The 23,783-nt window shown below is 38.8% G+C and overlaps 1 protein-coding gene across 1 annotated transcript in view; it reads left to right on the forward strand.

Annotated features, from left to right (window-relative positions):
- Positions 1-216: 216 nt before the first annotated feature.
- Positions 217-23,783, forward strand: part of Dhit (Double hit) — a 103,866-nt gene continuing 80,299 nt past the window's right edge. Inside the window, exon 1 of the mRNA XM_065231642.1 lies at positions 217-811. The gene's annotated coding sequence lies outside the window, so the exon portion shown is untranslated. The remainder of the gene's footprint in view (positions 812-23,783) is intronic.

Consider the following 23,783-nt stretch of genomic DNA (forward strand, 5'->3'; position numbering starts at 1 on the left):
CTCTGTGGGACGTCGTTTTCATCGAACATCGTGTAAACAAATCCACCCATCGTATTGTTGGCGTCGTCGTCGTTTTTTTTTCTAAAGGGAAAACAGATGGAAAAACTTGACGAAACCCTGCACGTTGCTGCTGCCTCTGGGTGCGGCGCCGTGAAGAGGCAACATTCCGATTTCTGTCAGTTGTGCTTTGACAGCGGAGTACGTTCGGTTGGAAAACGGTTTTCTCCGAGGAAAGCGCGCGCGTATGCATCTTCAGCCTGTCTGTGCGGTTTTCCCCTGTTCAGTTGGTTGCTAGAGCTACCACTAGTATTTTGGCACACAGGCGAACGGTTAACGGCGTGGTTCCAAGTGAGAAGTTCTGTGTCTGTTTTCTCAAGAAGAATATTACACTACTGCGTGTACTGGTCAGCTGTCTGTTGAATTACAGTTTGATCAGTGGCACGGTTCGGATGTTCTGAGAGTTCGAAAAGTGCCCCGGAAATAGTGCCATTAATCCTTCACTCACAGTGCGAAGTGCGTGCAAACCGACAAATCAACAAATTCAAACGAATGGATTTTGTTATGAAGTGTTGAAGTTATTTCGGCGAAATCGGCATGGAAGCAGCACTGGGCGAGCTGTTGTGAATGTGTATGGTGGTCGGAAGGGGTAGCGGGATTAAAATTCTATCACGATGTGTGGCTCACATGAGCGAAACATAACATTTAAATTTATAATATAAACAGATTTTCCAGCTATAAATTTAGTATTCGACGGCAGTTATGATGTTTCGCAGTATTTTTTTTGGTGATCATATGCAGGAAAAGCGTGTGTGTGAGTAGTGGAAAAGATGTGATTCATTCGCACATCTTGTTAGGAGGATGTCATGTTCGGCTCATTTTGTGTGATACTACATAGTGTTCGATCAGATGTTAATGTGCTCGTTGGCAGTTGGGGCATGATTTGCACTTAAACGTGACACAGGAACGATGCTTGATGTGGTGATTGAATGCTGGAAGTAAATTAAAGCCATGTCCTGCAGTGAATGGCTGTGATTATGCTTGCTTCGAAATCATCGACTGGTAACTCTGAATACCGTCAACCGGATTTGATCACAGTTTAACGTAAATATCGAAATAAATTTCTACGATAAAGGTCATTGGTAAACTAATGGGATTGAAATCAATACCTATGAATCGAACTCTCAAATAACTTCCCAGTGCATTTCTAGCAAATGTTCTTATTAAATATGAGTTCTCTGAATCCGAATCAGATGCTAGAATCCTTCAGCAGAGTGTTTATTCTGTAAAAATGCATAACAATATCTTAAAATACTTAGTTGCACCCAAATGTAGGCACCATAGAGAGTAGACGCCGTATTTCTCAAATTATATTCACTGCTAAAGCCCTCAGGGGTGACATATACTCTCCATATATTCCTCGCCTGCTAAACATTTATGCTCCCGAATGAGTTATGCGACAATGTCACTTGTTGGACCTTGATGCTCGCAATCTGCAGTACGGATCCTTTAAACCAATTCGTGCAATTTGGTAAAATTTTACTGGGTTTTTAAACAACTGAGTTTTTAGTATTCAACCCAGCAGTTTTTGCTTTTGCTGAAAACTTCGTAATTCGCCGAATTTCTGCACGGTCAAAAATTACCGTTTAAAGTTATACTAGTATTGCTGTCTTTTCAGTAATTTATTTGTTTACATAGTTTTTTGCTGAGTTTTTCAGCATTTTAGTTTTTTTATTAGTTTTTTGATGAATAATAATCCATCAAAAATATTTTTATATTAGTTAATTCATGATTTGTTTAGGTTCATTCGATTAAAATATTTCGAATTTACAGCGATTTTTATTTGGGGACTGAGTTTAGTGGCGGATTAGCAGTTATGTTATTTTTTACTAGTCAATGTTGAGCGGGCAGAGCTCCCTGGTGGTTTGGCCGGGTGTCGGCTCTTTTGATGTCACAGATTGCGTGCCTGAGTCTGGAGCTCTATAACAGGTAATTTTAGTGAAATTTCTTTCTTCAACCTAAGTCGAACATCTGGAAGTCATTGCAAGAGTGCTGAGGCAGCTAAATTTCGTGGCAGTTTCTGCACTCCTGTGTTGACTTCCAGATGTTTCACTCATTTTCACTATGGTTTCCTGTTTTCATGTGGAGATTTCCGACGTCAAGTGCGTAAGGTGGAATGGAGGAGGATGACATAAGAAATTTGCTTGACTGTCAGTATCAGCAATGTTGGAACTTCGTTTGATGACTGCTCCAGTAAAACGTAACGAATACTGAAAACTCGGTATTCTATTTCACTGAGTTTTAGTCATTCTCCGCAAAGTTGTTATTTTACAGTAAGTTCAGTACTTGCTCTTACCGTATTCAGTACTGTGTCGCAACAGCTTATGATCATCAGTTTTATTGAGAATAGCTGAATGTTCGGTAATTTTTGTAATTTACAATTCGAAAACTGTAAAACAAATGACCGAGCAGGGAAACAGTGATTAAGTGTATGTATCATTAGTGACTTTCTTAAGATGAATAACTTAGTTTTAAGTGTAATGTTCTTAATCATTAAAACAATGTCTGTTAGATGAATTATAATAAAGCATACCATACCATACCATGTATCCTGATAGTGATTTTTTTTTCTGTACACCCATCCGGGAAATGTAAGATTTGATTACAGATTTGCACAAAAATAATGCAGACTTTGTAATGTTGCCGTATTAAAAGATTTGGTAATGTAATTGTCGAAAGGTTTTAAATTTTTACTTTAGCTTTTTTTGCTATGTTGGGGACGTAATACCACCGCGACCATTACTTTGATATATTGTGGTGTATCCTCTTTTTATTCATGCCATAACGTAGTAGTAAGCCACTTTTGTTTGAGTAACTACCACTACTGTTGTAAGCAATTATCCCAACCAGGTAATATATTCCTTATGAAATTTATTACCTGATTGGGAGCAGCAGCCCAGATTTCCCAAAATCTCATCAGACCCTTATCAAGATATCTGCATCGTTTACAAAATAGTGCAACACAGTCACACAACAAATGTTCAAAGCTTTCACTCTTTAAGTTACAAAAGCGACATTTATCTTCATGAAGTTTACCAATGATTTTCAGGTGATATTTACAAGGACAGTGTCTTGTTATCAAACCAGCGTATGTACTCAAATCTTTTTTAGAAAGATTAAGTAATTTTTGTGTATGCAAAGCGTTCGGCTTTATAAAACGTTTAGATTGCCGAGAGTTTAAGGCACTGGTCCAGTTGTACTGTACCTTTGTTTTCTGACAATTTTTAGCTCCATTTTTAAAGCACAAAAAGAAAGTCCAAAAAATGGTTCAGGACCAATGAATTTCGTGAATGACCTTATTTTTGCCAATTGATCAGCTTTTTTGTTCCCTTCGATTCCACAATGACCAGGTATCCAATAAAGGTTAACCGTATTTCGACAGGACAGTTTTGACGTGTAAGTTTGACTATCTAAACAAATGCAAATATTCGCATTTTTATAGTTCCTTTTTATGCAAATCGTTGCACATTCTAAGATAGCATTTCGGCTTGAAATACTGTCGGCCATTTTCCCATGGACACCGAGAGGTTAACCTCAGGGTCGGTAGTACCAGCCCTGACCATATTATCTTGTTTCGATCCATCTGTATAGAAAATTACTGATGCAGGACTAATATTCAGTCTTCCTGCGTCCCAGTCAACTTGGAAATTAAGGTTGAAATGATGTCGCTTTAGCATACAATCTTCGTTCATCAATATTAATGGACTTATCTGAAACTCTTTTAGATTGCTCAAATGTCCAATAAGATCTCAATCGAAGAGCTTAGTGCCGTTAGCTTATTTTTCAAACAAAGTTTGTTTCCTCAAATGTACTGCGGCAAGAAAATCGTCTCATGAAGGTTTTGTACAAAAATAGTAATTCTAGAAAAACTTTCTTGTACTCTACAGTCCATTGCAAGAACTGACAATACATTTGTAGTAAGAAATCATGCAGATGATGTAAGAAATGCACCCTTATATTTGATATTCATGCCATTTGTTTTGTGTGTAGGTCAATTATTTGTTGAGATATAAAACAAAATATAATTTATGGCTGCTTATAAGACCTAGGTTAGTGACATTTACCCTATATCTATTACGGAACAATAGTTAAGGTTTATATGTCGCCTTCGGGAGGCAACGTTCAATACGTGCGAGTGTACCATTTGTCACCTGAACTCCCGGATCGTGATTTATCTTTGGTGATGAGAAAGTACGGAAAAGTTTAGTTTGTCTTCCGGGGGAAATTCTCTGCGGAGTTCGACATGCACACCGGTGTATGAAGTGTGTGTATGGACGTGAAAATGTAGAGACTTCCCTTGCATTATTTCCTCAATCGAAAGGGAAACATTTTTTTACGGTGGGATCAAGAACAAGTGTTTTTTGTGCGAGATCGAGGGGCACCGGACGTATTTCTTCCTCAGTCGGAAGACTTGGAAACAGCATGAAAAGCGACAATAAGACGAGAAGATAGAACAGGATGATACTAAACAACAACAGGACGTAGCGACGCGGGTGGTGTAGTTGTAAGCGTGATTGCCTCTCAACCCAAAGAGTCTGGGTTCAATCCCAGTCGGCGTCGTCGGGATTTTCTGAAGCATTCAATCTCAAATCATGCCTTCTTTCGGAAGGGAAGTAAAGCCGTTGATCCCCGGTTCATGAGTTGATGGGTCGATATGTAGAGTCCAGGTGTGGGATCTGCCTCCCTGGCATCAGTAGCAATGAGTACCATTGCTATTGATGCCAGGGAGGCAGATCCCACACCTGGACTCTACATATCGACCCATCAACTCATGAACCGGGGACCAAAGGCTTTACTTCCCTTCCGGAAAACAAGGTCGACGGAAAAATAAAAACAACAGGACGAAGAATAGATCGGACACACGCAGGTGTAGTGACCGGAGATGTAATGTAAATAGCAACAACGATGAAACGTAGGAGCTATTTAAAGTTCTTAAAGAAGAGATGCTGGAAATGGAAGGTGTGGTGCCCTCGGAATCTGAAGAATACAATAAGGGTAAGATGATTAAGGACGAAGCCTAGAAACAGCAGCGTGTGATAAAGTACCGGAATGAAGAGAGTTACAAAAAAGGTATGAAAAATAGAAGCAACAGCAAAAAAGGATAGAGAATAAAGCAAGCGGTTGGTTTCAGAAAAACGGACGAGAAAGCAGTTACAGACACGGGAGAACCCCGAAGCCGATTGTATGTCGCCTCGTAGGAAGAACAGGAAGAACTCATCACAAGCCCCTCGAATACTACTTCGAAATAGCAACAATCAATTCGAAACTAACGGTTTTAAATTGGATCACTACTTGACTAGCCTATTGGTCCCAAGCAAATCGATTAACGTTTCCCATTCTAGTATAAATTCCAGTACTACACTATGTTTGTTTTGATTCGCTATGAAAGTTTGACAGATAAAATGAGGGGTTCGTGGATTTTCCAATGTTTCGAGGGGTGCATCGATTAGCTTGGGACCGAAGATAGTACCAGAGTTGAGCCAAAAAGTTGAGCTCGTTTCTTCGGGATCTGCTGGTCTTAGAGTTACCTCTATGGAAATAGTGTTTAGTGTGGTGTATTTGTGAATGGAGTTTTAGTCGGTCTTCTTTATTTTTGAATTCATTAATACCTGGTTATTGTTACTAAAGACACCATGTAAGGCCAATAGACAAGGCAGTAAGGAATTTGGAAAAGGATTACAGGCTAAAACTCAACCCGCAAACAACGATACCTCTCCGTATTCTAGTATAGCATAGCATATGAAATAGTACAAATCGTGGGTGGCTATATAATGGTCAGCCAATACATGTAGCAGAAAAAAAATCGTGAGCTGCCGTGAAAAAGCACTTGGAATTATATTCCCTACAAAACCAAGTTTCCAAACCAAGCATTGCATTATACACCTGGCCACATTCTTACAATTGCAAGAGTTAGGAAGAAAAATAATCCAACATCGACTTAAGAAGGTGCAGGGAACGATGCTACCTTCAAAGATGTCACGGGATGGGGTCATTTGTGTTTGTAATAAATGGTGTACGATTAGAAAACTCTATTCGTCAATATAGAGTATACAGTGCCTTCCCGTTTTTGGCAACACGACCTCATCAACTGATTCTTTCTTCAAACTTGTGCTAGTGCTTTCTCGGGAATTTTCCTTGGAATTCCAAGTAGATAGGATCCTTAAAGAGGGGTCTAGTGATATTAGAAATGGAATTATGCTTTGGATGGATTTTCTAGAAAGTGAAGAAGACAAAAATTATGTGTTGCCCAAAAACGGAAAGGCACTGTATTATGTTAAGGCATTTAAGGGAAAATAACACTAGTTTACAAATAAAAGTAAAAAAATACTTGAATCTTTGACCAATGATTCTTATGTTTAATCGTGCGTTGAATCCAACAATATAGCCAACAAATCTCAGTAGGATAGTGTTCGAGATACAGCTAAAAAAATGTAAATTTACCTTAAAAAAGTTTGTTTACTAAAATACAAATATCTCCGGTTGTAATGAGACCATATCAATTATTTTCGAAAACTATCCTACTGAGATTTTTGTGGACAACATTTATGGATTCAGTGCATGATTTCACATGGGAAATTACCATCAGCGTAGAAAGTTCAAATATGCTGTAAACTAGTGTAATTGAATAAATATAAAAGGAAAGATCTCACCTGAATATCAGTCGTTCCAACCTCAGTCAAATGTTTCATTTTTTTTTCGCAGTTTATTCATTGACCATCAATCTCACTATTGCCGAAAAGATTCGTTTACTTCATCAAGCAACAAAATTGAAATAGCCCCAACCATATCTCTCAGTATTTTATCCAAAAAATGTAAAATTTCTGGTTATTTTCTCGGCTCCATAGAGTTTTACAAGACATTTAGGTAGACTCCAAATTAAATCTAAATTTTTTTTTTTATTAATTAAATTGATAAGGCTCAAACGAATTAACTTTACAGAGCCGAGGATTCTTGGTCACTATACAATACATCTTAAAATTATAGTCAAAAGGTACAACACAATAAACAATTTATCTTCCGCTATCCAAAAAGCCTCTTCCATCAGAACTGGAGCCGCGTCCAGTAGTTTCATTGTATGGTGGTTACACACACACTTACACACTTATCACGAAACGGTTGCTTTCCAAAGCGACGACGCATCGACCGAAAGAACTGCTGATGAAAAACAATTTTTTTATCGATGATTGTCTAGATTGTGGTCTCCTTGTATCCGTTGAGTCCTCAACCTTTCCTGTATCGCTGAGTGGAAGAGTCTGCATCCGATGAATCATGTGGTGGAAGGCGGCCATTTTCTGCTGGAACTAATAGTTGGAAGTATAGGGGATAACTCTTTTGGTGTTTGTTGGTTTCCTGTAAATTTCGTATTCAAGCGAAGAAGATGATGACGATTCCCTGATGACAAGAAGATCGAGAAATGCGAGTTTCCTGTCTTTTTCTACCTCGTGAGTGGATTTAATATCCTTGTGAATTCTGTTGATCTCATCTAAAATTTGTGGAAGGGCTTCTCGTTTAACTACGCTGAAGATATCGTTAACAAACCTCCACCAACGGTTTGATAATAGACCTTTCTCCTTCAGGATTGTCTCCAAGTTGGCCATGAAAAATTCACACAGGAAGGGGGATAGGGGCTTCCCCATTGGGGCTCCTTTCGTCTGCTTGTAGAAGTTACCTCGGAAAGTGAAGTATTTCTCTTCCATGCTACTTTTATATGTTCGACTTCAATGTATTCGCTGACGTGTTTCGTCATTGGTTACTTGGCCTTTTCCGTACCGTTGACCGTTTAAATTTTATTCATTTAGACGATAATTGCCAGTTGAATTTTTAAATAGTTGATCTCATTGGCCGTGTAAGAAGCGCCCTTTTCTTTCATCTGGTTTTATGGCATCGAGGAAATCCTTTTAATCCTGATAATCCAAGTATTCCATTTGATATGCTTACCGATGATACTTTGTAACACTACATTCTAGGACAGACAAATTTGACCTCATTTGACTTTACTGTGGTCTCCTGAGTTGAAGTGCAGAAAATACTTATGTCCTAACACGTCACTTTTTTTAAGGAACAGAGGGTGGTTTTAAATTAGCTAATGTTTGCAGGATCGTATTCTCCCTAGCCAAAGCATGTGACGTTGTAGCTGTTGAAGAGCTTTTTGTAGGAAATTACTATAAGAAATTTCTTACAAGAAAATTTCAAAATGCTATCCCTTCATATTAGTGATATTTCTTATATGGCAGTACACAGTGAGACGACTCCAGTTGAAATGTAAACACACAACAGCGCTCTAATATGCATTGTACGCCCGAGCAAAGTAAAATAACAACCTGATATCTAGAAAGCAGGTCTTGTTATTCTAGATATAATTTTGTTTACGGTTTCGCATGTGTAATTTAGCTATCAACCTTGAATAGTTTTGTTATCAGTTGTTATCATGAAAAAAAAACTATTTGCTTACACACTACGAAAAAGACGTGTAAATGTCGGTTCCCTGAGAAAGACACATGTAAACGGCCCTCTTAACATAAGAATCAGTTAAAAGAAATGAGAAAATCAGTTCAATCAAACGTTCTCTTCGTCGAGTTGCTTCGGTTTGAGAACACTTAATTTTACATGAAATGTTCGTTTACGTTCAATATGGATTACGTGTGTTTCTAAGTGTGTACGATTGATGCAAGGTTGGTTCAAAACAGTAAATATTAATCATATTTCAGTTATCAGCGTAAGGTTTTAATATTAAATCGATAATATTATTTGAAATTGGTTGAATGAAAATTAGTTATTTGTGTGAAATTTAACGAGTATTTTTTTGTTATGTTTGCCGGTTATTCAATCAAAATGATAACATATTCAGTTACTAGGAGCATCTCTCTCTAAACATTAGTTCAAATATAAAATAAATATGTTTAAATCTCTCATAAGTTTTCTTAAGTATTTTCAAGTGTTTTAAATCTTAGATTATTATCATCGTAGTGACCGGTTGATATTGTTGTTGATTATTGAAATGCTACATCAGCATTCGTCTTAATACGCGACGTTAAATTAATTCTAGTTCTAGTTAATTGAAATGAAAAGTGAAAATGGGTAAGAATTTCATTTATACGTATACTTATGCTGGTGTAAAATACTAATTTTTTAGCATAGCTTCTGGCCATAAAGTGTGTGTTACTCGAATTGCAGATGGTTTTGAACTGACTATCCAGTGCAGCATCGTGCCTTTGAACTCAATTGCAGAGCCGTTCCCGATTTCCTGAGAAAATAAGGAACCGTTGATTGATGAGGCGGAACCAAAAGCGTCAACAAGTATCACCGGCAGATGACGGAGATTTTCTTTGAAGGTATCTGGATAAAAAGTACATCTACTTTGATCGGCATTAGTTGGACGGTCGGAGGACATTATAGAGCACACTGTGGCTAAAAATATCATCGGCGACCAAAAAATGTCTCAATGGGAGATTATGGAGACTTTGGAGGATGACAATCTAACCAAAATACCAAACCTAACAGTTGAACTTCCAAAACATAAAACCAAGCCTATGCTACACATCATTTCACCCAAGCGTACTCACAGGTAGTACAAGTATAGAAAAAAAATAAGTTCTTGGCTATGCCAACAGGTCAAAGATGCCAGGATACCGCTGATCATTTTCCAGTGAAGCTACAACGAAACCACAATTGATTGGAGCGAACCTTTTACAGGAAGTTATAGGGTTTTTGATCCTACTAAGAAAAACCCATTTTTTAAATGTCTTTTTTGAACGGGTTTGAAACGCCATTAGATTTTCTTCGTTCTACGGATAAACGTTGAAAAAGGGGATTCACTAGGCGATTCACTAAAATCGCTTCTTTTGCGTAGAAAAAAAATGAGCGTACATATTCATACAATGCGCTCTAATAGGTTTTATGTTGTAGCTAATGAACTAACGCATCGGAACAAACCTATTATTGATTTGTGCACGGTGAAATCATTTATATTATTGATCTTTTCTGATCGGTAGAACGTAAATGGGCGATTACGATGAAGTAGCACTCTCCCCTTCTGATTGCAATTGTCACTTCGGTTTGAGGACAAAATGCTGGTGATTCAAGATTGCAAAAACACTAGCATCGTCATCATTCTGTGGCAACTAGATTATCTCAGTGGATTCGAAGCGTTTCATGTGTTGCTTGTTCACCACGATTGTTCCAGAACACGACACTCAGTACAGTTGATTGATTGGTTGGTCTTATTATAGAGTCTCTTGCAGAAAAAGAATTCCCCAAGCTGACAAACACAAAAAGAGTCTAATATGTTTAATTATTTGAAAGTATTTTTCTCCCAAAACTAAAGATTTTGATATCGATTGAGATACTTTTAGATGAACGTTTCAAAAGGCCCTATCTGATTTAATTAATTCTCTTCATCGACTTCCTCATTCGTTCATAACTCAGCTATAAAACCAGTATCTGCTATGTTTGGCGTTTTGTTCACTATATAACAACTACTTTTATCAAACTACACACTTAGAAATAATTACTTTTACACGAGACGTAATCCATATTGGACGTAAATCATAGAACGTAAACAAACATTTCATGTAAAATTAATTAGTCGACGAAGAGAACGTTTGGTTGAATTGATTTTCACGTTTCTCTCAACTGATTCTTATGTCAAAAGGCCCGCTTACATGTGTCGGTCTCAGGGAACCGAAATTTACATGAATTTTTAGTAGTGTGTATGTTCAAATAGCAAGAAACATGATTATCAGAAGAGATAATCAATCAAAGCAGATAGAACCTTTTTAAATAATCCGTCTGGACTTATTTGATCTCATGTCGTGAAGAAAACTCCAAAATTAAATGCATTAAATTATAAAAAGTTTCACAACCGTTGCTGATAGCTTATAGAATCACCGAGAAAACGGTTTCGACATTAAAAATATGTCCTTTCAATCATGTCCAACCCTAATAATTGTTTTAACAGATGAGAGTTGGTGGTTCCACATCCGAGAAAATGTTGTCCACCTCTAGAATAAATACGGTCGATGGGAAACTACGAGCTACAACTCTTTGGATGCTACAAACTCGGCCACAAGTTCAATGCAAATGGTACGGAAAGACCATATCATGTTGGCTACAAAACTAGAATCATTTAAAAAAGATGATTAGAGTAAAAATATAATCATTGAAGTTTTCAAATATTCACACAAAACCCCAAACGACATCTGGTAAATCTATATAGGGGAAATGAATGTAATGTCGGCCTAAATGCCCCTAATTTGGTCCGATACATGAATTCAGCAATCGACTAAATTTTCAATAGCGACCAAAAATATCCATTAGTACCGTCCCAATGACGCGTCTAGATACAATTGATAAACAGCAGATTTTTAGCGATGGGCTCAATCTCAGATCCATAGGCCAACATTAGAGCCATTTCCCCTAGTTAAAAATGAATTTCTGTCTGTCTGTCTGACACTTGTAGACTCGGAACACAGGAGTGGAACTTCAAATCAGAAAGTGGCTCCACTGGTCATTTGCGAACACTAGCGCACCTAGCGGTAGAAGGCATCTTCGGCCTGCAGTTAAGATAGGCAGCATGCTATGATAGTGTGAGTGCACATAGAAAGCCTATGTGGAACGCTACCACATCACATCGCTCGTTGAGCAGAAAAACGAGCACTTTTTGATTCACCGATTTGTTTGCACTTCCCCTTCTGTTCTGTGCTCGGAAGCTACTGAACCGATCGGCGTGAAAATTTGTATGCAGGGGTTTTTGGGGCCGAGAACGGTTCTTATGATGGTTCGAGACCCCTCCCTCTGTAAGGGGGGGGGGAGCTCCCATACAAATGAAAAGAAAAAAATATAGCATGATTTTTTAATTGGTGCATAAACTCAAGCTTAATCTCAAGTATTTTTAATTATTTCCAGGTATCTAAGGTATCTGTAAGATCTTTCTGAGTATAACGCGAGAAATATACAGTTTAGAGTAAAATGTCCCTAGTTCAGTTTTCAAATCATGATAGCCGGGTGTCAGAACTTGTTATCAATTTGGTATAAAACTTTGCTCGGGCCTTCCATCATAAAGCAAGTAGATAACCTCTCCGTAATGCATTACGGTGTGATATCTACCATCAAACCCTTGGCCTGATTACTTAAATCTAGCAGAACACGATTATTCTGTAATCGTTTCTTTGATCTTAGTCCTTGTCACGTTGCATGCCTTGTTAATAGTGATAAGGCTCGGGTTGATCCACCGAGATCTATCTTGAAATAAGGAAAATATGGGTAAGCTTCATCTATGTGATTCCTAATCTTCTATTCGTTGTTCTCTAGTGTGAAGTGGTTAAGGCTAGGACAATATCGGTGTCATTGCTTGGTTTTTTTTTTTGCAGAGGAATCCTATTTTGACTGAGAAAGAGGTGCACTTTTGTGGAGTGCTCGTACTCTTCTAAGGGTATATATAACACGACCATTCATTTAGTATCAGTCCGTTGCGATGAAGGTCACAATGACAACTGTATCGAAACTGAATAATTCATCATTTCTCATTAGTGATGGAGTAATACGACATGCACTAAACTTAGGAAAGGGACAATATCTTGGTAGCCAGAAAGATGCAGGTGCGGGAGCCAAGAATCAATGTGTGGGATAATATACGAATTTACGAAATATTAATATGGAGATTGAGCCAGATGGATAAACGCACCAAATTCCGAATTTTCAATTTCAACGTGAAATCTGTGCTGATATACACTAGTGAAACGTGGATTGTATCAGTGGGAACACTAAATAGCTGCAGGTGTGTGGTAACTGCGGATCATGGCCATGTTGTTCGATTTATTTGCTACCAATCAAAACAACTATTAAACAAGTAAATTTTCCTGGATCGACTCTCAACGCCAACTTTCTGCCTGTGCACCACTTCTTGGGATACAATAAGTGTTGACCATTTTTCTCCATCACCATCGCGAAAACAACCAATCGAAATCACCAGGTAACAGTACGTGGGTGGGAGCAAAAGTTAATTCCAATTAAAAGTTGATTGCATTAGTTTCTCATTCAATCTTTATCCTTCTACCTGGCTGCCAGCTGGCTTCCACTAACGCACTCCTCCGAAGACTTTTCTCATCATTTCCGTCATCGGGATTGTCGTCAGTTAGCCAGTCAGTGGCACTGCCAGCGGGTCTAGAAATTCAAAACCTAGCAGAACCTAGAAGAGACACGCCGCCGAAGCATCGTTTGTTGAGGTACGATTACAGAAATTGTCTACTATAGTGCCATTGGCATTTATTGGCATGGACCGGGTGGGAGATCGAATGATGATGGATGCTGTTTTATGACGTCACGAGCAGCAGGATTTATTGCCACCGCTGGGCTGGTATTTTCTTTCAGCTCATGCACATGTCCGGAAGGCGAAAGCTTGACTGAAGGTGTTGTTGATGCGTCACGTGACCGGTGCATTAAAAGGTTTATCCCACCCTGCTTGAGGCAGAACTACGCCACAATGACGCAAATGGTGGTTTGTTCCGTTTAATGGAACAGGTGTATATTTATAAAACCACGGTGTAGGTTTTGTTGTTCGAGGAATTGTACAAAAAAAAAAACAATCCATCAAAAACCTTTGATATGGGCGAGCTATTTTCGTTTCCTTTGCTCCGGGAGTTAAATTTTATTCGGTGAAAATATATAACACGAACAGCACTTCTGTGTGAGAGATGTGATTAATTGACACAATGGGAGCAATGACTTGAAATGGTGATTTGGAAACTGTTTATCGGGGCGAAACCGATTTTCGTTAGCTTTGAAATAAATATATAAACTGCATGATTATACGTGGATCCAAACCCTAGTTTCCTATGACGTAATGCTGATTCCATTATTTAACATTCTAGCAATTTAGCGAATCACTCAAGTTAATGCAAGCAATTACTCACGAAAAGCAAATTAAAATTAGTAGCAGTAAAATTGATTGTGATATTACATGTACCCTTCAAGTGATTTAGTCTTCTTGATTGTTCTAGGTTTTTCACATTTGTTTAGCTTAAAAGTATGTATGAACCTGATCCATTTTTAATCGTGGAGGATTTTGGGACTAACTGGTGTTCAATAAAACATAAGAATGATTTCAATACCTTTCTGTAATTAAAGTAAAGAGCGTATTTTTTTTCTAAAAATGGATGGCATTTTACTTTTCGCTCGGGTGCTGTCAGTCCAATCGAAGATGGCATCGAAACAGCAAGCACTCCGCGAGCGTGTTGAACGGTTTTACGAAACGCATGGTCATCGTGGAAAAAAGTTGCCCGTAAATACAGTTTACCGGATCCTGGCATCCCTGAGTGTGGAGCGTAAGGCCGGTAGCGGCCGTCCGGCGAAGATAAAGACGAAGCGTTGAAAAAGCTGTTCAACAACAAGGATGGAACGAGTTTGCGTGACGCCGGCCGAAAATATTACTGCTTCCATACCTTGATTCACCGAACCCTCAAGATGGAGGGCACCATCTGTCGGAAGAAGACTCGGTACAGGGACGAGGCGATAGCGACCGTGAAATAGCAGTGCCTGTGGATGACGAAGAACTACCACGGGACGTCGTTCGTGCTGGACGACGAAAGTTACTTTCCGCTCTCGAAGACCCACATTCCAGAAAATGACAGCTACTATTCCAGCGACAAGTCGGCCACACCCCCCGAAGTAAAATATAAATAATATCAACAAGTGTACCAAGAGGAGTGCCTTGAGAAAATTCTTCTGCCGTTCTTAAAGGAGCATCATGCGGATGGGAAGTACGTCTTATGGCCGGACAAGGCGTCTTCCCATTACGCCAAGAAGACGCTGGAGTATCTTGAGCAGAAAAATATACCGTACGTGCCGAAATAAAGGAACCCGACCAACTTGCCCCAGTGTCGTCCCATTGAGGAGGCTCCCTCAGTGCCCTAGTGTACAAAAATAATTGGTGGTCCAAGGATACGAAGCAGTTGACCACGAGGATCCGGAATTGTATCCGGAAGATGGACGTCAGTGCCGTCCAGCGCTCTTGTGAGAGCATCGCGACTAAGTTGCGTCGTACGGCTGACCAGGGCCTCTTCTCCCCCCTTTTTTTCGTTCAAGCCGGAGGTGAACCAGCCCCAAGATGAAAGCCTTCTTAATAAAGAAAACTCAATTTAACTCTTGTTTTTTTTCTAGTTAGTAGGGGTTAAAAAATCGTGTTGGAATTGGGTTTTCAGGCTGGGATTAAGATTAAGGAAGTAGCACTCTCAGATTGCGAGGCTTTCTTAGCTTAGCACATATATCACATATCAATGGTTGCTACTCCGTGATTGATCAGAATCCGTTAAATTGCACAATGAATCAACTGTATAGGGCTGGGAGTTACCATCCATTTTCATTGCACAAGTTTCAGCGACTCCATTATCGTGACGCTTGCTAGATTTTACGACCATCTTCATTGCGGAGAAAAACAGCACACGTCCATGTGCCAGAACAATTTTTTTCCTTGATTTGTTTTCCGTCGATCTTGTTTTTCGTGCTGAGCACCAATGCTACCGACGCCAGGAAGGCAGCTCCCACACCTGGACCCTACCTATCGACCCATCAACTTATGAACCGGGGACCAACGGCTTTACTTCCCTTCGTGATCAGAGATGTTATGCCTCAGAGCATCCCGGTGGTGCCAACTGGGATTGAACCCAGGCCTGCTGGGGTGAGAAGAAATCACGCTTACCACTACACCACCACCGCCGGATCTTTTCGTTTGTAACTTAACCCCACGTGACGACCAAACGATCTCCCAAACAATCAGCGTATTCTCGCTGCCTCTCTCAATTTTGCACCCGATCGAATGATTCTTTCATATTTTTCTCCCGAGGCTCAGATTCTTCGGCAACAAGCTACCGAACTCTAGCAAGCGAGAATGCGACTCAATCAACCCAAAATGTAAAGGGGTCCAAGACGGAACCTACGATCCTCCGCTCAACAAGCAGACTAGGGGTTTCATCCTGTAATTTTGCTACTGTTCGTATTTATTAAGGGTGTATTCGTGGAAAATAGCACACACATAAACAGCTTATCTTTTTAACTATTGTACCAAATGGCTTGAAATTTTCAGTGAAGAAATCACATATGTACTTTATGGACAAAAAATCTTAATGCAATATTTCGAACATTTCTTATTTCAATGTAAATATATTTTCAAGTCATTCACTCTTTAACTATGCCTCATTCAGCTTAATGTCCCATTAATACTTAATTTGATTCACCGTTTTGTCTTCCTAATACAGCCAACGATAAATCCAACATGTATTCTCACAAACGTGAACGACCCATAAACTGCACCAGGAAATCAGCTCCAACAACTATCTTTTCAAGGTCCTCTAACTAAGCTCCAATTACTGCCCTCGGCCAGTCTTCTTACTGGTAGTGATCATGCAAACCATTTATATTCCTTATGGCCAGTCGGACATAATCGTTACCGCTATCATCCTACCGCGTGTTTAATGAGCACCAAAACAGTGCGCGAGCTGTTAATGACGATAATGGTAATAGAGGGAGGAAATCCGTCAAAATGGAGTGAATAGAGTAAGGTGGAGCAAAGCTGCTTTTTGAGGTTTTTGAGGCCTGAACAATTTAAATCTTAATGTTAAAATGTCAATACAATCTACTACTATTTAAAAAAAAATCTGTTAAAAAATTATTCAAAAAATGGGAGCTGTTTTCTAAATGATAGGTAAAGGTACAGGAAAGTTAATTTTTTGTATTGAGAATTAAAATTGATGTTTTTGAACTAGATTGACAGATGCATCTTGAAAATGTTTTAAGGTTCATCAAACCTCTGAAATGCCATCAGGGAGCTTGAACTACATGGAGGTGGGATCAGTTAGAGATGGAATCCAGTCTCTTTTAAGGATTCACATGTGCCTGAGAAGCATTTCAGTGCCAACAGCTTAGCCTAGCTTAGCTTAGACTGACTGCACATATCAATGGTTGCTACTCCGTGATTGATCAGAATCAGTGAAATTGTACAATGAATCAACTGAATGGGGCTGGGAGTGACCGTCCATTCTCATTGTACAAGTTTCAGTGACTCCATATGTTGTAGATCAATAATGGTGCCGGCCACGTCCTTGAAATCAGGTGGGAGTAGGGAAGCAATATTAAAGTGACCTTTGTTATTTGTGGGCCGTGTTTACCTCTGCACCCCAACAAAAGACACAGGAAAGGAGATTTTGTTAGTAAGTTGGGTTCGTTGGATCAGGATTCACCCTGATGCGACCATGGTTTTAAATGAATCAGTGTTATCATGCATTATACTTGGATTTGCCTGAAGCCTAAATAAAATGGTGGATCATTATAATATAAATCTGAAGACGTTCCATCATCGAAAAACTGAAAATAAACTTACAGCATGAGCATGAGCAAAATTGACCGCCTGCGACAATTCAAAAAAAAAAATCAAATCAACAGACAAAACCAGAGTGAAAGCTGTAAGAGTGAATCATTACAGTATAAATCAAATGATGTTCCGTTATCGAAGAGCTGGAAGAAAACTTAAATAATTTAAATCAATAGATCCAGTATGAATGAAGGCTGAAATGTGTATCTTAAACATCCATCTTGAAGGAGTAAGATATGAAATCACAATTATGTGGAGTTACTGGAAAATAACAGAGAGGCTGACAAGACACATAACTGTCATGTGAATATTAGGAAGATTTATCATCATCCAACTATTCTTGAATTAACTTTGAAGAATGCTTGTGAATAATTGTTATACAGATAAATTAAATTGATAAAATAAATGGTTCAAACAACAACTCCAGCTTGTAGAAAAGCTGAAAATAGGGAATCTTTACGATGTGGATCCTACGCTATTCCACTATCGATGGGCTGAAAGTATTCAGTCTAGATCAATAGATTTAGCTATTTGAACCAAAGCCGGAGAAGAAAGAAAAAAATATACGAATCACTTCCATCGTAGTAAAGATGCACCACGTACCAAGCCATTTAATAAATCAGAGAAGCTTTTCAGTGCCAACATACTAAAAAGGCAATACTAAATATTTTGTAAACAAATATTTTCAATGTTGCGAAAGCTATTAATTCGGCCCTCTAGTAGGAGAGATAATCATCTACATACTTAATTTTACACGTGTTGGGTTTTATTTTTGGCATAAAGTAAAATTATGTGCTTCAGGCTGAAAAAGACATTTACTTCATTAGAGTACTTTCTGTAATCCCCCTCTCTTTCTTTTAACTTATTCTTATTTTTCAAGATTTCAGCGAATATAAAACTTAAAATAAAAACATTCAGAGTAAGAAGGATATATCTTTTTAATGTGACACGTTATGCTAGAGAAAGCGATGAATGGCTACGACGAGAGAACGAAAATAGATGGTAAAACAGAGTTGCAATTCGAAAACCATCGACTTTGTCGATAGAAATGCTTAGGGGATGAAACATCGCTAGAACTGTTCCTGCATACACATTGACTAGATGAGCAAGTCGAGCGATCATTTCTTTTGCCAGTCCCGGTAGTCACGCTATTCTTCGGGTCTACCAAACAGTTTTACAAAAGAAATACTCGTTCGATTCGTACCGTCATCAAAAATTTCCCTATGCAAATTTCCAACTTATATAGGGGAATTTACGTATTCTCGGCAACTTAAGCATACATATGCAGTATTGGTTTGTTTACAATCTTTTGCTGCCCGCTGGTCTAACAATTTCAGTCGAAGGAATTATCAAAAACTGTTTTGAAACGCTTTTACAAAGCTCCAATCTTCTCTAGTGAGAGCGACTATTGTAGGAAAGATCTTTTTATTCGGCAACCTTTCTATTTGATCTGCGTGTCTTTCATTGGCAACTCGAAATCAGCAACATTTTGTAATGCGTGTCAAGAAAACCCTGCTAGATGGCTTTTTCTCAGTGGTAAAAATATAATAAATTTGAAGCTTAAAGCCTAAAGAATCGATTGAATGCATTCAGCTAAGTGTTTTTATAATAAAAATCAGTGAAATTAGCGTTTCAATTTGGGTTACCGAAAATAGTCTGTCATGCCGAAGCCGTCATTTTCCCTACTTAATTTTCACACTGCCGTACCCTAATGGAGCTAAAAATTCTGTACTTTCAACACTTTCTCTAGCACATTTCACATGAAGTCTGAATTTGACATTAATAGATTGCCTTCTTTAAACATTGTAAACATTAATATCATGCATGAAGTAATAAATCTAATTAAAAACAAGAGTTTAGGTGCCTATAATAATTTTAAAATATAATCACGACTTAAAAACCACAACTTCATTGGTTTTTCACTGTTGCATATTCTAAGTATAGCCTTTTATTAATGGATATTTTGGATAAAAAAGCGTAATTGATACTTTTGCTATGGGCTTGTTCTCAAATGACAAACGTGCTGTATTGTTTTTTGACATCGAACAATATTAATGATCGATGATAGAAGAACTACACAATTCTTTTTTTCTACCGAAATCGGCTGTGCAAATCTCGGCAAAAAAAAGTTTCACTGAGATGTCAGCAAAAGTGACATTTGATTGCTGAATCTCGGATAGTACTTAGCTGAATCTCAGCAAACAAATGAAATGTTTGCTGAGATCTCAGTAAAACTTTTTTTGCCGAGATTTGCACAGCCGAGCTCGGTAGAAGAAACTAAATGTGTACGACCATACTCATTATACTTCAATTTTCGCACTTGTGAGATCAGTCATCGAGCTTCTGCAAACCAAGTACTGAAACCACCAGATATACACGGATGGGTCACGAGCTAGTGTTACTGGAATCTCAGACTCGAATCTTAGCACATTCCACTGACTCCCGGATCCCTGCCGAAGCGATCGCCAGCTTCTCAGCCGCCACGGCTCCCATCAACCAACCTATTTTATCTTCTCCGATTTTTCAAGCGTACCAACCGCACTCTGTTCCGACATGGTTAAACACCCCTGAAGCCAGGGAATCCAGAAGATTGCTCCCAAGGGAACTACTTTTGTCTGGATCCTAGGACATTGTGGAGTAAGTGTAGATACAGTCCTGTATCTACACTAGACTGATGCAAAATTTGAAATTTTCGCTCCACGGTGCTTAAATGGTTTCAAATTGAGTCCTGATCAGCACCCCAAAAATTGAACTAATTTATTAAGCAACTGACTTGACACAAACGTTATGATGTTTATATGGAAATTACTATAGGAAACCCAAATTGTTGTTCATATTCATTTAAAAATCCATCATTTCACTCTGTTTTATAAAATGATAGCTGTCCTTGTATCAACTTTTCTCAGCTACAACTTTGATGAAGACTACTTTTCGATTAAATGCAAGGAACAAAAGTTATTAATGATTCAAGTCACTAATGTCTTACCATTATGCTAAATCAACTGTTCAACAGGTAAAATTTGGTGTGTCAGCACAAAAATCATGGCTACTATGTCACAGTACAGAATACAGTGTTGCCCACTAAACAGCTGCACGGATAGAAATCTCCTTATACCTTTTGGCAAATTTCTATTGCTGATTATTCATAAAATGTATAAGTCAAGTAAAAAGCAGACGCCTTGCAAAAAGTTAATGAAGATCATGTGTCAAATGAAATGTATATGCGGGCACACATACCTTTAATGCATTCTTATATGACCTATGTGGTATGTCTTATGAAATGTATAAGGCTTAGGTTTTGGCAAAAATGTATAAGTGAAACACATGACTAAAATAATTGATTTTCGTTTCCTGTGCTTGATCATGCCATAAGATTATCAATATCTCAAACAATTAATAACTATTTAATTCGACGTCTGACTGAAAAACGATTTTCTGCAAAGTTCTAGCTGAGAAAATTACCCATAAGAATAGCTTTTGAACTTTTTAACAGTGCAATATGGACAAACAATTTGACTTTCCCATAGTAATTTCCATATAAAGTTCAAATGGTTTGTGCCAAGTCAGTTTCTTACCAATTGTGTTTAAATTTTAGAAGGTTAATCAGGACCCGATTTGGAACCGATTGAGCACTGGGGAGTGAAAATTTTGCATCAGTTTAATCTACCTCCCTAATATCCTCTAACAGGATCTAAATCGATGGATTGCAGTGACAATGTAGAACTGTTGGACCACGGGATGGCTTCAATCTAGAGATCCATTCATCCAAATAAAAAAATGGGGATACCTGGAGATGGAAGCACCGGGCAGAGCATTGGTTTCAGGTTGTCCTCTATCGACTATGAACTGGACACATCAAAGCCTCTCACAACATGGGAGATGGAGAATAATTTACGGAACTGTAGAACACATTGTTTGTAAAAACTCCTTGTACCACGATACACGTTATCCCTACGGCATCCCCAGGAGCGTTAGGGACGAGCCCTCTAGCATCACCATAATCTTCGGCTCAATATAATCTAACCGACAATAACCTGGATGAACCTCAATACCCAAACTATACACCTTGAATGAAAACGGACTCGGAAACGGACGAACGATGATACCGAATCAGGCTAAGCACAAATGAGGACATGGAAACGGATGAACAAGAACGCTCACATTATGCTCTGCAACAGAAAATTTTATGGATCTGGCTACGAAAAACGACCTTCGGAAATCTATCATTGCAATGACTAAAGATCAAGAAACGTTTACAGCTTTCCCCCGAAGAACGCGTTACCCACTGAGTTCTACCTACCGCTTTGTCTCGGTGGGTTTTCAACCAAGCGCTCTGATTTTCTGCGAGTGGCTAGTTCTCCATTGGCACTACCCACGTAACATTGCAAAGCTATATAGAGGTTTTATTGCATTCTACAAATCTAAACCATGGTCTTCAGAACCCTCATAAAACCAAAAATTTTACTTGGGTACCCACATGCAAAAAATCAGACCGACTGGTTGAATCCCCGCCGAGAAAAAGCGGTGGGTGCAACTCAGAGGGTAACGCGTTCGTCGGAGGAGCTGTAGGCAGAACAAATTCATACGAACTCCTCCAACATCATCTCCGAATACAGCTATCCCTCGAAGAACGCGTTACCCTATAATTTACACCCACCGCTCTTTCTCGGCGGGGTTTCAAGCAGTCGGTCTGATTTTTTGCATGTGAGTAGTTTCAATGGAGAAGTCACTCGCAGAAAATCAGAGCGCTTGGTTGAAAACCCACCGTGACAAAGCGGTGGGTAGAACTCAGTGGGTAACGCGTTCTTCGGGGGAAAGCTGTACTAAAAATCTCTGCAATTACTACAGCGTTGTACCCACCTGCAACTTGGGGAGCGCCTCCGAGAGACGAACCAGCATACGGCTGAAGAAAGTCTCTCTTATAAAGGGAACAAAAAAACATCGCTGAAAAAAATCCTATTGCCTGGCATAATTTAACAAACGAAAATGTTGATTGATTTCCGTCACTCTCAACGTTTTCCATGAAATCGCAATTTTCCACTGTACCTAATAATAATTATTATAATTACTACACAATCTTCAAGCACTCGAAGAGACCTTCTCAAGTAAAATTGCAAGTTTTATCGATGTTCTAAAGCATGCTACAAGTCTAAATCATGGTCTGCAGAACCCCTAGTAAAACCAAAACTGTTGTATTAGGGCTAAAACAATTTCACCATAATTCGAAAGGATTTGATTTAAAATAGAAAATTTCTTAAACTACGATTTACAAGTTGAACATTTGCCCCACCTCACTCTACATTATTACCGATCTACCTAGTGGTGCTACTGACTGACTGGATCCGTTATGGCGCATCTGCCCAACTAACAAGAAAGAAGCCGCGCAAAGGCCACACCCGTTCGGTTTGTGCTTGAACTTGGCGATTGATTCCGTTGCTTCGATACGACCGCTCGACGCCACACTTTGGTAGGACACATGTATGGGTGTTCCATCCTTAGCAAATCTTTTGCATATACATATAAGTAGTATGGTTCGTGCTGTTAGCTGACGCACAAACAGCATCCAATTTGATTCAACTGTTATTTGCTAATTTATGTGTATAATAAGACCGGCGTTGATTGCGTCGTAATTATCTCAAGTTTTTATCGTTTTGCATCGAATTGCAAATTCACACCGCCGCTGGCTGTGTAGCTACAGCATTCAGATTATAGTTTTCAATTAAAAACATTTATTGATTTGAGCTCCTGCAACTAGCCAAATACCGCCCGTTAATACATGGAAATTGTGACGAGAAATTGGAAGCAATGCGCAAAAAGGGAAAATTCTTCGATTGATGATTTATTTGCTTGCGAAAGCTTGCTTTACTACTAACGCTTTCTCCCTCCTTCATACACATACTTTCTCTATCTTATTCATCTCCATTCATTGGAGCGAGGAAACCAAGCTGCTCAATAAACGGGAGTCTTGTTTAGCTTCAAATCTCTGCCAAACACTTGTTGTCAGTCCGTGCCGGGAAAACTACGATTGGAGAAAATTAAATAGGTAAAAGGACGTTCGAGAATTGACTGCTAGTTCTGTTTGCCGAACGATGATGGATGAATTGCAATGGCATTTGGCATTGGATGGTGGGCCACTTTGATGATGGATCTTCCTTGTTAAGCAGATGTCGGTATGGTTCACGTCGACAAGATGATCAGTTGTTTATTTTTCATCAAATTGTTAGCTTCGATGCTCCCCACGCGATCAAATACCACGCGTCTCCATTGAAGGAAAAGTAATATGATGAATAATATTTACTTACAATCGTGATTAGAAGCAAATTAGTTTTCTTATTTTTCTTACTACTCGACAGTATTATTTTAT

The sequence above is a fragment of the Ochlerotatus camptorhynchus genome, unplaced genomic scaffold, assembly GCF_037179485.1.
Source record: "Ochlerotatus camptorhynchus isolate MF236.1 unplaced genomic scaffold, CSIRO-AGI_Acam_v1.1 ptg000033l, whole genome shotgun sequence".
Classification (NCBI taxonomy): domain Eukaryota; kingdom Metazoa; phylum Arthropoda; class Insecta; order Diptera; family Culicidae; genus Ochlerotatus; species Ochlerotatus camptorhynchus.